The 16,284-nt window shown below is 44.4% G+C and overlaps 2 pseudogenes; both read left to right on the forward strand.

The window, feature by feature from the left end:
• Positions 1–8,866: 8,866 nt before the first annotated feature.
• On the forward strand, positions 8,867–15,980 carry LOC142143273 (myoneurin-like; annotated as a pseudogene).
• LOC142142538 (uncharacterized) lies at positions 12,511–13,738 on the forward strand (annotated as a pseudogene).
• Positions 15,981–16,284: the final 304 nt, after the last annotated feature.

Consider the following 16,284-nt stretch of genomic DNA (forward strand, 5'->3'; position numbering starts at 1 on the left):
ACCCCTTTGGGGGTCCAACGACCGTTTCACAGGGGTCGCCTAAGACCATCGGAAAACACATATTTACGATGGTCTTAGGAACCGAGACACCGTTCCTCTATCGTCTCCAGGCGGGTCCGCCCACATGCAGATACGCCCACATACGAGTACCCGGCGTGATGACATCATCGCGCCAACCCCATCACATGCACCCCGTAGAAATACAGGTGTATGGGCCATAATGCACTCTCAGCCTTGCTTGGTATGTCTGATACACCCACTAGTGTCCTCTTGCAGCCTCTTCATTCAACCCTTGGGCTATAACATCCTCTCTGGTGTCCTCTCTGCCCCTCTGGGTCACATTAAATAAAGCTCCCCAGCATCTTTCAGGGACCCTCTCCATCGGATCTCTTACATGCTCTCCCCTCTCTAGACATGGAGGTCCTGATTCATTAAGGATTTATTAAGGAAAGCAAAGCAAAAAATATGAGTAACTTTGCACCTTGGCAAAAACATGTTGCATTTGAGGGGGAGGTAAATTTAAAATGTGATAGCAGATTTATAGCTGGGGTAGGGCATGTCCTAGATCAACTTTAGATTTCATTGTACAAATCAAGCTATCAAGTATTTATGTGTTACATGAAAAATTAAAAGTATTTATCTTATATGCAAAATAATATACTAATTTGCACCCCTTGCATTGTAACATGGTTTTGTCCAGAGAAAACTTACTTATTTTTTGACTTACTTTCCTTAATGAATCAGGCCCAGAGACTCTTCATGGCAGATTTTCAATGCTGCCACTATTAACTGGCTCCACGCTGTTTTGGCAGTGATCCCCATCTTTATTGGGGTCCCTCCTTTTTTCTCTCAAGGGCTCTTCTTTATCATTAACGGGACTCCTTCCCCTTCTTGTGGATCTCTGAACTTCAGGATTCCTTACCCTCTTTATATGCAGCCACGCTCTGAGGTCATTTCTCCCTGAAATTGGTCCCATTTCACTCACACTCTCTGAGTTATGATGTACTTTGGCCCCCCGTGGCAGCAGGTCATGGACCAGCTACCAAGTATGCCAAGGAGATTCCGGGACCTCCTACCCTCTGTCCCGGTCCCTGGCTGTCACACTCTCACCAAACACTTGTCCTCAGCTCATACCAGCCTTATGTTGCTAAGCCACCATGTATACACACATACACATATATTATGTTATAATAATAATGTTATAATATATATATATATATTAATTAAACATGTCACAAGATAGTATTGAATCTGAAATTTGCTGTAATGATAACTTAAAATTTGTCATATTAATATATTTAATATACGCCAATTAGACCTTTATAATAAAAAACTACAAACCCAAACATTGGATGCTGTCCTGTCTTAAGCCAGTGGAACGGAGGTTTAATACAGATAAACAAGAACAGTTTTTGAGTTGGTCAGTGATATTGTTGACTGCACTTCCAAGCTCTTTGTTCTCCGAAAGGTCCAAAACTTCCATTCTTGGCATTTTGCTATCAGCATGTGCTAAAAGATACAAAATACACCTTATTCACTAAATATCATTCAGTCATGATAAGACATAAAGCTTCAACATGGACTGTATGTCAAACTGCTTGATCAAAGCAGAGGTCAGGGCAATAAGCGTTCAAGCAGGGTCCAGTAAACAAGCCAAGGGTCATAACAGGAGTCAAATAAAAATGGCAGAGTATACATAGGAAACAGGTAGCAGGTCAGCAAGTGTGTGGCACAAACACTATAACTGGCAGGGAGATTAAGCCTTCCCTGCCTTATATACTGCAAGGAGCCAATCACTGTGCAGCTCATTAAATCAGCCATGGCTGATTACTAAACAATTTATACTGTATAATGGTAATATTACTGTGCATCAGATGTACTCAGCACTGATCCTGAAATATAATGGTAATATTAATGTGCATCACATGTACTCAGCACTGGACAGATCCTGAAATATAATGGTAATATTAATGTGCATCACATGTTCTCAGCACTGGACAGTTCCTGTACAGATGTACTCAGCACTGATTCTGAAGTATAAAGGTAATATTACTGTGTATCAGGTGTACTCAGCACTGATTCAGAAATATAATGGTAGTATTACTGTGTATCAGATGTACTCATCACTGGACAGTTCCTGAAATATAATGATAATATTACTGTGTATCAGGTGTACTCAGCACTGATCCTGAAATATAATGGTAATATTACTGTGCATCAGATGTATTCAGCACTGGACAAATTCTGAAATGTAATGGTAATATTACTGTGCATCAGGTGTACTCAGCACTGGACAGATCCTGAAATATAATGGTAATGTTACTGTGTATCAGATGTACTCAGCACTGGACAAATTCTGAAATATAATGGTAATATTACTGTGCATCAGATGTACTCAGCACTGAACAGTTCCTGATATATAATGGTAATATTACTGTGCATCAGATGTATTCAGCACTGGACAAATTCTGAAATGTAATGGTAATATTACTGTGCATCAGATGTGCTCAGCACTGGACAGTTCCTGAAATATAATAGTACTATTACTGTGCATCAGATGTACTCAGCACTGATCCTGAAATATAATGGTAATATTACTGTTTTTCAGATGTACTCAGCGCTGGACAGTTTCTGCAATATAATGATAATATTACTGTGCATCAGATGTGCTCAGCACTGGACAGTTCCTGAAAAAGAATGGTAATATTACTGTGCACCAGGTGTACTCAGCACTGATCCTGAAATATAATGGTAATATTACTGTGTATCAGATGTACTCTGCACTGGACAGTTCATAAAATATAATCGTAATATTACTGTGTATCAGATGTACTCAGCACTGATTCTGAAATATAATGGTAATATTACTGTGCATCATGTGTACTCAGCACTGGACAGTTCCTGAAATATAATGGTAATATTACTGTGTATCAGATGTACTCAGCACTGATCCTGAAATATAATTATAATATTACTCTGCATCATGTGTACTCAGCACTGGACAGTTCCTGAAATATAATGGTACTATTACTGTGTATCAGATGTACTCAGCACTGATCCTGAAATATAATGATAATATTACTGTGTATCAGATATACTCAGCACTGGACAGTTCCTGAAATATAATGGGATTATTAGTGTGCATCAGATGTTCTCAGTACTGAACAGATCCTGAAATATAACGGTAATATTACTATGCCTCAGATGTACTTAGCACTGGACAGTTCCTGAAATATAATGGTAATATTACTGTGTATCAGATATACTCAGCACTGGACAGTTCCTGAAATATAATGGGATTATTAGTTTGCATCAGATGTACTCAGTACTGGACAGATCCTGAAATATAACAGTAATATTACTGTGCTTCAGATGTACTCAGCACTGGACAGTTCCTGAAATATAATGTTAATATTACTGTGTGTCAGATGTACTCAGCGCTAATCCTAAAATATAATGGTAATATTACTGTGTATCAGATGTTCTTGATCAGATGGATTTGTCCATTACTGAGTACATCTGATACACAGTAATATTACCATTATATTTCAGGATCTGTCCAGTGCTGAGTACATCTGATGCACACTAATATTTCCATTATTTTTCAGGATCTTTCCAGTGCTGAGTACATCTGATACACAGTAATATTACCAATATATTTTAGGAACTGTCCAGTGCTGAGTATATCTGATGAACAGTAATATTACCATTATATTTTAGGATCTGTCCAGTGCTGAGTACATCTGATGAACAGTAATATTACCATTATATTTTATAATCTGTCCAGTGCTGAGTACATCTGATGAACAGTAATATTACCATTATATTTTAGGAACTGTCTAGTGCTGAGTACATCTGATGAACAGTAATATTACCATTATACTTCAGGATCTGTCCAGTGCTGAGTACATCTTGTGGAAATAATTATTCACAATAATCCATATTATTCCAATAAATGTTCAATATATACACGAATACATTACCAAGCACAGAAAATATTATGATTTAGTACTTGCACTTTAAGAAATGGTTTACTAATCTTAAGCAAGGTCAATATGACTTCAGCTGGTAACAAACAACATAATAAATAATGAGACCAATCTCATGAAGAGAATTGCAGGATACAGGCTTTTAATACAGCAATAAGGAGTATATCCAGGATGGGGGTTAGACATACAAAAATGACAGCACAATAAGTCTGATAAAGCCAGATAAAGAATTTGTGTGACATCTGGTCAATGTCTAATGAATTGTGGAACTTTATCATAATTACTGAGACAAACATTATACGTAATTAAGAAGATTCTTGATTTTTTTTTTAAATAAGATTATGTTTTTGGATATAAAAGATATGTATGCTAATAACAGACTCTGTACCTTATAAAATGCCAGCTGACTCTGATACCTGTATGACAATCACACTGTAACCTGAACTGAATAAACAACTACTTTGCATCCAAGACCGTTCATTGCCGTTTGTCCATATCGCTCCAATACAACAATCTGATGCACAGTAATATTACCATTATATTCAGGATCTGTCTAGTGCTGAGTACATCTGATGCACAGTAATATTACCATTATATTCAGGATCTGTCTAGTGCTGAGTACATCTGATGCACAGTATTATCACCATTATATTCAGGATCTGTCCAGTGCTGAGTACATCTGATGCACAGTATTATCACCATTATATTTCAGGATCGGTGCTGAGTACATCTGATGCACAGTAATATTACCATTATATTTCAGGATCGGTGCTGAGTACATCTGATACACAGTATTATCACCATTATATTCAGGATCTGTCCAGTGCTGAGTACATCTGATGCACAGTAATATTACCATTATATTCAGGATCTGTCCAGTGCTGAGTACATCTGATGCACTCCCCACTGTCACCCCCGGCAACCACAAACCACTCCCCACTGTCACCCCTGGCAACCACCAACCACTCCCCACTGTCACCCCCGGCAACCACCAACCACTCCAAACTGTCACCCCCGGCAACCACCAACCACTCCCCACTGTCATCCCCGGCAACCACCAACCACTCCCCACTGTAACCCCTGGCAACCACCAACCACTCCTAACTGTCACCCCCGGCAACCACCAACCACTCCTAACTGTCACCCCCGGCAACCACCAACCACTCCCAACTGTCACTTCTCCCTCCAGGAATGTTTAAAAAAAAAAAAAATCTTTATGAACACTTATAACAATTAATAAATTAAATTAACAAATTAAACACATATAGATACACCCCAGAGTACTCAGGTTTTGGGGTATCACACACCATCATTTTATACACGCTGAACATTACTACAGAGCTATAACCATGACTGTGAGGACATTACCCAGAATCCCCCGCTGCAGCAGGAGCTCTGTATACTGTGTGACTATGAGGACATTACCCAGAATCCCCCGCTGCAGCGGGAGCTCTGTATATTGTGTGAATATAAGGTCATTACCCAAAATCCCCTGCTGCAGCTGGAGCTCTGTATATTGTGTGAATATAAGGTCATTACCCATCATCCCCTTCTGATGCAGAAGCCCTGTATACTGTGTGATTATGATGTCATTACCCACCTATGTCATAATCCCCAGCTGCAGCAGTAGCTCTATATAAAGTGTGTTTATAACATCATTCAGTCACTAGTCACCACTGACTGGAAAACCAAGCCATAATGGTACTGCCTTCCAACGCCACTCCTCCTGTCCCCCTACCCCGACCCCGTCCCCCTGCTCACCCTCTCTACCGCCTCCGCCCTCCTCCTCTTCACCCCCTGCTCCCCCCTCCTAATCACCGCCTGCACAAAAACCTCCCTCTTCCTCCTTACCCCCTGCACCCCCTTCTTCCTCACCCCATTTACCACCGCCCCCCTCCTCCCCTGTACCCCCCACCGCCCCCTCCCCTGTACATGCCTCCTCCCCTGTATCTCCCTCCTCCCCTCTATCTCCCTCCTCCCCTGTACCTCCCTCCTTCCAAGTACCCCCCTCTTCCCCCTCTCCCGCACCCCACTCCCGTGTATCCCCCTCCTCCATTGTATCCCCCTCCTCCTCCTATCCCACGTCGCCGTCAGCCCCCTCCTCTTCCTCCTCGCCCCATGCCTAAATACCCCCCTCCTCCTCTTCCTCCTCACCACCTGTGTAACCTCCCCCCTCCCCTTCCTCCTCGCCCCCCTGTGTCTGTCTAATAGTTTTAACGAAGACGAGAAGCCCGACAGACTTCAGACCTATATGAAAATTCCGATTGCAGGAGAATACTAATGTTTATATTCCATTCGTTTTTTCCTGTAATCAGAATTTTCGTGTAGGTCTGAAGCCTGTCGGTCTTCTCGTCTTCATTAAGACGTACCCAACCCCCCACAGCCCCCTCCTCCTCACCCCCAGCAACTTCTGTGTTCACACCTCCCCCCCCCTCACACCTCCTCCTCTCTCCCTCACTCCCTCCTACTCTCCCCCTCACACCCTCCTTCTCTCCCCCTCACACCCTCCTCCTCTCCCTCTCACTCCCTCCTACACTCCCCCTCACTCCCTCCTCCTCTCCCTCTCACACACTCCTCCTCTCCCCCTCACACCTTCCTCCTCTCCCTCTCACACACTCCTCCTCTCCCCCTCACACACTCCTCCTCTCCCCCTCACACCCTCCTTCTCTCCCTCTCACTCCCTTCTCCTCTCCCCCACACACCCTCCTCCTCTCCCCCTCACACCCTCCTCCTCTCCCTCTCACTCCCTCCTTCTCTCCCTCTCACTCCCTTCTCCTCTCCCCCACACACCCTCCTCCTCTCCCCCTTTACACCCTCCTCCTCTCCCCCTCACACACTCCTCCTCTCCCCCTCACACCCTCCTTCTCTCCCTCTCACTCCCTCCTCCTCTCCCCCTCACACCCTCCTTCTCTCCCTCTCACTCCCTCCTCCTCTCCCTCTCACACACTCCTCCTCTCCCCCTCACACCCTCCTTCTCTCCCTCTCACTCCCTCCTCCTCTCCCCCTCACACCCTCCTCCTCTACCCCTTTACACCCTCCTCTCCCCCTCACTCCCTCCTCCTTCTCCTCCTAGTCCCCGGGCCCACAGGCCCCTCCTCTTCACCCCAACACCCCCTCAAATGGAGTAAGTTCCCTGAACAACTGTGATCTTGGTAAGTATTGTAGATAACAACAGATTTGTGAAAATTCAAAAACAGTGGATTGTGATATACTGTACTTTTACGACAAAGGGGCAAATTTATCAAGCTGTGGGTTTTGAAAAGTGGAGATGTTGCCTATAGCAACCAATCAGATTCTAGTTATCATTTATTTAGTACATTCTACAGAATGACAGCTAGAATCTGATTCCCTTTGAAAGTCTGAAAAGAGGGTGGGAAAACTCTATTTATATTGCGAGGAATCGGAGGTGGTGATATAAGTCCCCAGATATTTTATCTTTTTTGTTCGCCAATTGCATTTGTAGTATTGCGGATACTTCTCTGTATGCAGGATATGCTAGGAGGAGGCTTTTTTTAAATTTCCTGGTGTCAGTAAAACTAATAGGACTACATGATTATTTTACTTTAAAGGAAATGTCCACGTTTGGACACCCTCCTCTCAGAGGTCCTTCACCTGGTCCCTCAGACTTTCCCTGAAGGATCTCAGCCATGAAAGACCATTTACTGCGCTGGGGTTGAGTGTAGTGAAGGTGACACCGGATTGGACGGCTGTTACACATTTTGGTGCCACCTTCACTACACATCGTCCAACCACACTTGTTTGAAAGTTACTCCATGTCCAAAGTAATAAAGACTCAATGATTTCTTACTGTAATATGAGATTAGTGGTTTCGGCTAATAGAGGAGGGATCCCAATCTAAGTGCTACATGTCAGGATAGGCAGGAATGTTGGGGTATCTAAAGTAGATGGAATGTGAAGGATTATCTTTTAGAACATTTATATTTGTTATTGAACAGTGACAATCAGGGTTATGGGTGTGAATAGCCATGTGAGGAAGACTTAACAGAAGTGGTGAATGTGCATTTGATTAGGGCTCCAGCCCCTTATTATGTTTAATCTACAACTCTTGCTCATCCAGTATATTTTATTGGATAGCGATTGACCAACCTGTAGCCAAGTCAGATGATAGGAGTGGGAGGCAGTGAGCTGTCCACTGGTGTGTTAGTGAGGACAAGGCTCCTAGTGACAAGGGCAGTGTTATAATGTGGGAGGGAGTATAGAGCAAGCAGGTCGCTACAGTCATATCATAGAAGGTGCAAGGTCACAACAACACAGAATAGTCATTTAAGTATCTTATCAAATTTCTGTGTGAAGATTGTGGTTGCAAACGTCTATTGAAAAAAGTTAATGTATCCAACTTGTTTCTGTCTAAAGCTGGGTAAACACTACAGAAATTTCGACCAACTTTTTATGCCGAGCGATTTTACATGCGATCGATGGTCCGATCGCTCGGTCCATGGACTGCATACACACTAGCCTTGTTTAGGACGATAAAGGGAAGAGCGGACGTCCCTTTAGCGACTTTTTACAGCCATGTTGTCGTGAGCAATGACTGTAATTTCGTACTCACTGTTGTGGATCGGTCGGAAGTTTATACACACTGCACAGCGGAAACGAGATTGGAACGAAAATATTAAACGGTACGACCAACCAAATGAGGCGACAATCGTCCATTTGGGCAGACTTTCGACCATCGTGTCACTGCACACACTGACCCCACTTTTGAACGAGCGGTCGTATGTCGGCTGATTGAGCCGATTATTGGCCGAAAACAGTGTAGTGTGTACCCAGCTTAATTCTGATGTAATATAGAAGAAATATGTATGGCTGCAGAATACTTCAGGCTAGAAACAGTTGCGCTGACATGCAGAAGTAAAATGGACTCTGTTATAGTGGGAAAAACCTGTGTCACAGATGTGCCTCTTGCAGAGGGTTGTCGAGACACAAATGAACAGTCTCCTTTTCTGCATCTTGAAGGTACAGGTCTTGCAAACAAAACAGAAGCTATATGTTCAGCCAAAATAGTTGTACATTTAAAAGCTCCTAGGAGCAAAAAAATGGAAAAGGACAATGCGCTCTCATCAAAAAGATCCAAAAACTGTAATTGAGCAGCAGAATCCTGTTTCCAGTCCTCCCCCAGACGTCTGCCTGGATATAAATAAACTGACAGACATGTTAGTAAACCAAGTTCACTCTGGATAAGGATAACTGCTTACTGCCATTCACAACTGCACCAACCTGTGAAAGCCTTGTAACGGAAGATAGTGTTACACAATCTGCTGGTGTGAAGCGGAAACATGCCAAGTCCCAGCAAAACGGTGCTCTGAAAGAGCCCTGCATGGCTAATATTGTGAGTGCAACCAACGTGTGCAAGATGGAAGGTTTGGTGAAAGACCTGGACCAGAAATACTTTAAGAATAAACCTACGTGCAATACTTGTGGTAATGTCTTCTCAGAAGGCAGCAGTCTGCGGCGACACATGCGGATCCACAAAGGCGTTAAACCTCACGTGTGTCATTTATGTGGAAAACTCATGTGCGGACCCATACAGGTAAAACACTGGGGCTTATTTAATGTCATTTGCTGTAACCCATAGCAATCAGATTCTGAATGTCATTGTTCTGGTGCAGATTTGCAAATGAAAGGTAACATCGTATTGTTTTCTATGGTAACAACATATTTGTGCACATAGACAAGTTTTTATGTCCAGACATTTTTTTATCACTACTTGACAAAATGTCATCAGCATAGTAGGAGCAAACGTTACTGATGTCTGTTCCTTTGCTGTACAAGCTTTTTTTCTCTATAGTAGTTTGATCCACTTTTTCTTCAGCAGAAGGATATAAAGTACATAAAACTGAAACACACGTTGCTTCCATGACCGTTCACCTAAGGGGAGCAGAGGAGCTGGAGGCTGAACAGTGGAACTGGCAGAGGGTGTGTTGAAGGGACAATAGAGTAGGTTGAGTTAGGTGAGAATATTGGGCTGGGAGAAAGAGGAAGAGGGGAGGAGAGTGCAGAGAAGGAGATGGTGCATTGTGGTTAGACATGAAGAGTAATTAGCATAGTGTGGGTACAACCACATGGTAATACTGATGAACATCTAATGATATTAAATATTATTACGACAAATTGCCTATTTGAAAAACAATGTCATGTCTATATATTTATTTGTTGAGTAAAGCAAGGGGTCTCACATGTGTAAGAAATTAGTGATCAAAACTATATTTCTTCAAAATGGAAATAAAATGTTATATCATAGTGATATATTATAGCCACTGGGCGGCTCTGCTCGTTTGCTATTCCATTTAATCTCAGGCAATGATGTGGCAATGCACAGTGCAGATAGGGAGGGATATAACATTACCTATGCATAATAGTTTACTCCCCATTATCTTACATATTTATAGATACAATATGAAAATTAATATCTGCTTTGCACACTGCTGCAGCCAGCCTACACCTTCTATATATAACATGCTGGTGCTGTTACCTGCTAACGTTCTCCAACACCATTTATTGTCCCTGAGCCGCATCCTTGGGGTATTGGTTTTTAGTGATTCTAAGATGTAACCAGGGAACCATTCATGTTGTTGTTAATGGATTTTTTTGAATTGTTACACAGTATTCCAGCTTTACTGGATGTTTCTATTGTTTAATTTGTCAGGAGAAAAGCCAAACAAGTGCAAACTGTGCGATAAAGGGTTTGCTCAGAAATGCCAGTTGGTCTTTCATAGTGTAATGCATCATGGAGAGGAGAAACCATATACATGTGATGTGTGTGATCTACAGTTTGCAACCTCCAGTAATTTATAAATTTATAGAGGGTCAGTAAATTACCCCAGGAGACGTTTGTTAAAAAATAAAAACGTGTTGTTTTTTTTCTTCCACTTTACAGGATTCTCCACTTAAAACATATTGTATCATAGCATAATACATGTGGGGCTGTAGTCTGTGTGTATTCTTGTTTGTTGTCCTCTCTCTGGGATTCTGATGTTTGGAGGAACAAGTCTTTGTTACTTGGTGTATACAGTGTGTCTTCCATTGTGCTTGAAGCTGACAAGAAGTTATGCTGCATGTGTGTAAATTGAGGAACTTCAATAAACTTACTGATATCAAAATTACTACTCTGTTGGATCCATTCAACAACGTCCACTGCTTACTAATGCAGCAGCCTGTTAGTGTTACATAACAAACTGACAAGTTCAAACCCTGCCCTTGAAAGCTCCCCTCCATAAATGTACGAACACGCCACACGCATTCTGTGCACTATGCACTGTCCGGCAGCAGGGTGATCGCGCCACAACATATTATTTTCTTTTTTATAACCATATTCCACCTATATTACATTATGAAGCTGGCAGAGACCCTCTTTAATGCTAAGTAATGCTTTGCTCCTTTCTTTCAGAATGCACACAGAAGAGAAGCCGTATGTCTGTGACAGATGTAGTCAGAGGTTTGCACAGACCAGCACCCTGACGTACCCCATCCGCCGGCACACAGGAGAGAAGCCGTATGTCTGTGACAGATGTGGTCAGAGGTTTGCACAGACCAGCACCCTGACGTACCACGTCTACCGTCACACAGGAGAGAAGCCGTATGTCTGTGACAGATGTGGTCAGAGGTTGGCACAGACCAGCACCCTGACGTACCACGTCCGCCGGCACACAGGAGAGAAGCCGTATGTCTGTGACAGATGTGGTCAGAGGTTTGCACAGGCCAGCACCCTGACGTACCACGTCCGCCGGCACACAGGAGAGAAGCCGTATGTCTGTGACAGATGTGGTCTGAGGTTTGCACAGGCCAGCACCCTGACGTACCACGTCCACCGGCACACAGGAGAGAAGCCGTATGTCTGTGACAGATGTAGTCAGAGGTTTGCACAGACCAGCACCCTGACGTACCACGTCCACCGGCACACAGGAGAGAAGCCGTATGTCTGTGACAGATGTGGTCAGAGGTTTGCACAGGCCAGCACCCTGACGTACCACGTCCGCCGGCACACAGGAGAGAAGCCGTATGTCTGTGACAGATGTGGTCAGAGGTTTGCACAGGCCAGCACCCTGACATACCACGTCCGCCGGCACACAGGAGAGAAGCCGTATGTCTGTGACAGATGTGGTCAGAGGTTGGCACAGACCAGCACCCTGACGTACCACGTCCGCCGGCACACAGGAGAGAAGCCGTATGTCTGTGACAGATGTGGTCAGAGGTTTGCACAGGCCAGCACCCTGACGTACCACGTCCGCCGGCACACAGGAGAGAAGCTGTATGTCGGACAGATGTGGTCTGAGGTTTGCACAGGCCAGCACCCTGACGTACCACGTCCGCCGGCACACAGGAGAGAAGCCGTATGTCTGTAACAGATGTGGTCAGAGGTTGGCACAGACCAGCACCCTGACGTACCACGTCCGCCGGCACACAGGAGAGAAGCCGTATGTCTGTGACAGATGTGGTCAGAGGTTTGCACAGGCCAGCACCCTGACGTACCACGTCCGCCGGCACACAGGAGAGAAGCTGTATGTCGGACAGATGTGGTCTGAGGTTTGCACAGGCCAGCACCCTGACGTACCACCTCCGCCGGCACACAGGAGAGAAGCCGTATGTCTGTAACAGATGTGGTCAGAGGTTGGCACAGGCCAGCACCCTGACGTACCACGTCCGCCGGCACACAGGAGAGAAGCCGTATGTCTGTAACAGATGTGGTCAGAGGTTGGCACAGACCAGCACCCTGACGTACCACGTCCGCCGGCACACAGGAGAGAAGCTGTATGTCGGACAGATGTGGTCTGAGGTTTGCACAGGCCAGCACCCTGACGTACCACGTCCGCCGGCACACAGGAGAGAAGCCGTATGTCTGTAACAGATGTGGTCAGAGGTTGGCACAGACCAGCACCCTGACGTACCACGTCCGCCGGCACACAGGAGAGAAGCCGTATGTCTGTAACAGATGTGGTCAGAGGTTTGCACAGGCCAGCACCCTGACGTACCACGTCCGCCGGCACACAGGAGAGAAGCTGTATGTCGGACAGATGTGGTCTGAGGTTTGCACAGGCCAGCACCCTGACGTACCACGTCCGCCGGCACACAGGAGAGAAGCTGTATGTCAGACAGATGTGGTCTGAGGTTTGCACAGGCCAGCACCCTGACGTACCACGTCCGCCGGCACACAGGAGAGAAGCCGTATGTCTGTAACAGATGTGGTCAGAGGTTGGCACAGACCAGCACCCTGACGTACCACGTCCGCCGGCACACAGGAGAGAAGCCGTATGTCTGTGACAGATGTGGTCAGAGGTTTGCACAGGCCAGCACCCTGACGTACCACGTCCGCCGGCACACAGGAGAGAAGCTGTATGTCGGACAGATGTGGTCTGAGGTTTGCACAGGCCAGCACCCTGACGTACCACGTCCGCCGGCACACAGGAGAGAAGCCGTATGTCTGTAACAGATGTGGTCAGAGGTTGGCACAGACCAGCACCCTGACGTACCACGTCCGCCGGCACACAGGAGAGAAGCCGTATGTCTGTGACAGATGTGGTCAGAGGTTGGCACAGACCAGCACCCTGACGTACCACGTCCGCCGGCACACAGGAGAGAAGCCGTATGTCTGTGACAGATGTAGTCAGAGGTTTGCACAGACCAGCACCCTGACGTACCACGTCTACCGGCACACAGGAGAGAAGCCGTATGTCTGTGACACCTGTGGGAAAGGGTTTGCTGTCTCCAGTTCTCTAATTACTCATGCATGAAAGCATACAGGTAACAGAAACGATATGGGCCACAATGCTTACTGATCTTAGTATGCACAGGGGGGGGGGGGGGACACTCCTTAGCAGAACCATTACCAGCACTGAACTATCCATTGCTCTTACTCCTCTCTGTGGGTCAGCGCAGACTTCTTCTGGGTTGGATAACTACATATTATAAGGAGAACATACTTTTATAATGAATGACATTTTTAGTTAAAAGTAAAGGTGGAACTTTTTTATGAAAATCCTGCACCTGTCCCTGATTAGGAATCTGTCTGATAGAATAACCACAAAGTTATAACTATCCACTGCCTGGGTGGATCATCCTTTTGCATTACTTTGGTAGCCAGGGAAACTAACCAGCTGGCAACTATGGGCAGGAACAGCCCCCTCTGCCTCATACCTCCAAGCCTGCATTGATTGACAGTCCCGGTGCTATTGCAGGTTACAGTGCTCTGTAACTGTCAGCTTTACGTCTTATTTGTAAACAGGGCATTGGTTGTTACTAAAGACTACTTCTGTGAAATAAATACAGCTCCGATCCTCCAGCAAACAGTTGTTTCTGCTCTCCCTGTTGTCAGGTGACTTGGTCCAGCCATCCCTATTAGGTAGTGTGAAGTCCCCCACTGAAATGCTACATGGGGCTCACCACCTAAATAGAGAGGGCTGTACCAAACTTGACAACACATATTAATTGTTACCAGGAGTATAAAACCATAATTGTTGTTTAGGAACATATCTTAAACTGTTTAATCTTCTGTTGTATTGAGGAAACACTTAGAGCTTTGCACTACATTCTATCCTGTTACATCATGGGGCAAACTAGGGATCATTGCCCCATATGGGACTTTTCAGAAAGAGCTCCAACGACTCTTATACTAAGGCCAGGAGCAGGCGTGTTCACAGTTATGTATCTCCTGTTCCCTGTAATGCTGGGTAACCTACAGTAGTATGTAAGTAGTATCCTAGTGTTCTACAGGTAAGGAAGGGTGTGAAGGGCACCAGTCTAGAAGCCACTGGTCCTGCACATACCCCACACGCTGACATTACAAATCGTAGCAGTGGGTCAATTTCTTTCATTGTTACTACGTCCAGTCCCCATTCCATTGTGTCTTAGAACTATAGCTGACATCTGGCATATTGATACATCAGTCAGGCTCTATGATCCACTAGATGTGAGTGACATTTCTTAAATCTTTATTATATTCAGTAAGTAAAAAAAACTGTTCACAAGCAGGGAAAGAACCCATCACTATCTTACAATTTATTACTTTTCTTTTTTTTTTTTAAAAAAAAAAAAAAATTCACTTTTTTTTTTATACAGTTTTTTTTGAACATTCTGATCTTTAAGTGGTAAATCTGCCAGGAGCTAATGTTTGGGAGCACCCCTTCTTATCACCAGGAATAGCAGAATAGTACACGATTAGTATAATACCTAATTAATTATTTGGTAGACTACTGCTTACAAAGAAAAATCCTATTCTTGTGCGACTAAAACCAATGTTACAGTTTTTAACATCGCTATGTCTATACAGAGCAGGTTCTGCACAAACTGACCAACCTCGCTATTAATTATAATAATCCACTGGTGGATGTCAATACCATTATACATCTCAGGCTGATGCTCGGAGGTTCTTGAGCGTTCAGTTGATGTACTGTTTGTGTAGCATATGCTGTACTTGTGCTAAGGGGAGAAAATGAAAGGTTGTTGGAGGTGGAGAGATGGAGTACAGGGAGCTGTGATTTCAGTGGACATGTAATTTGGATTCACATAATAAAGTACAGTAAGATACAAGAGTTTTCTCACAATGTATTGCAGGAAGTGAAGAGACAGATGAAACAGAAGCAGCTGATTGTGCACATAAGGAGGAGGACACAGAGAAGAACGGTCCAGTACCAGATAACCTTGATCTGAAGCCATCAGAGCTGTTCTTACCTCTCACTCTTCACATTGGTCCTGAAGACCATCAGATGATGTTGCCAGTGACAGATAATCAGTGTTTATCTTCTGAGACCTTACTAAGGACATCCACAAACAGCTACTCAGAGCCACAGTCCATATTTCTACAGCAGATGTACTGACAAAGGACGATGACAGCAGCAATGACAAACTGAATCCCTGTAGGGTAAGAAGAAGATGGAGTTTTAAAGCTGCAATTTCTCCTTTGATCTGTGATGTAGAAGGAAGATTTGCCCTAATATTTTTACTTGCAAGATTTTACCAGCATCTTTTGGCCGTATGCTGAGGTTATTTATTAGTGAATGAATAATTGATTACAGCAATGTGTTATTGTTATTAAATCTGTGTTTTGGAATCATACTGATGGCATCGGACAGTCTTTATTGGTAACAATAGTTACAGACATAACACTACCATATTAGTTGTGGGAGCAGTTGTTACAGGCCCCATGGCTGGGTGAGAGGTCCACCTTCTCTGTCAAAGCCCCGTACAGCAATAGTGGGGCTACAAACAATTTCTCGCCCTCTACATCAGCGTTTCTCAACCTGTGGGTCGCGACCCCTTTGGGGGTCCAACGACCGTTTCA

The sequence above is a fragment of the Mixophyes fleayi genome, chromosome 3, assembly GCF_038048845.1.
Source record: "Mixophyes fleayi isolate aMixFle1 chromosome 3, aMixFle1.hap1, whole genome shotgun sequence".
Taxonomy (NCBI): domain Eukaryota; kingdom Metazoa; phylum Chordata; class Amphibia; order Anura; family Limnodynastidae; genus Mixophyes; species Mixophyes fleayi.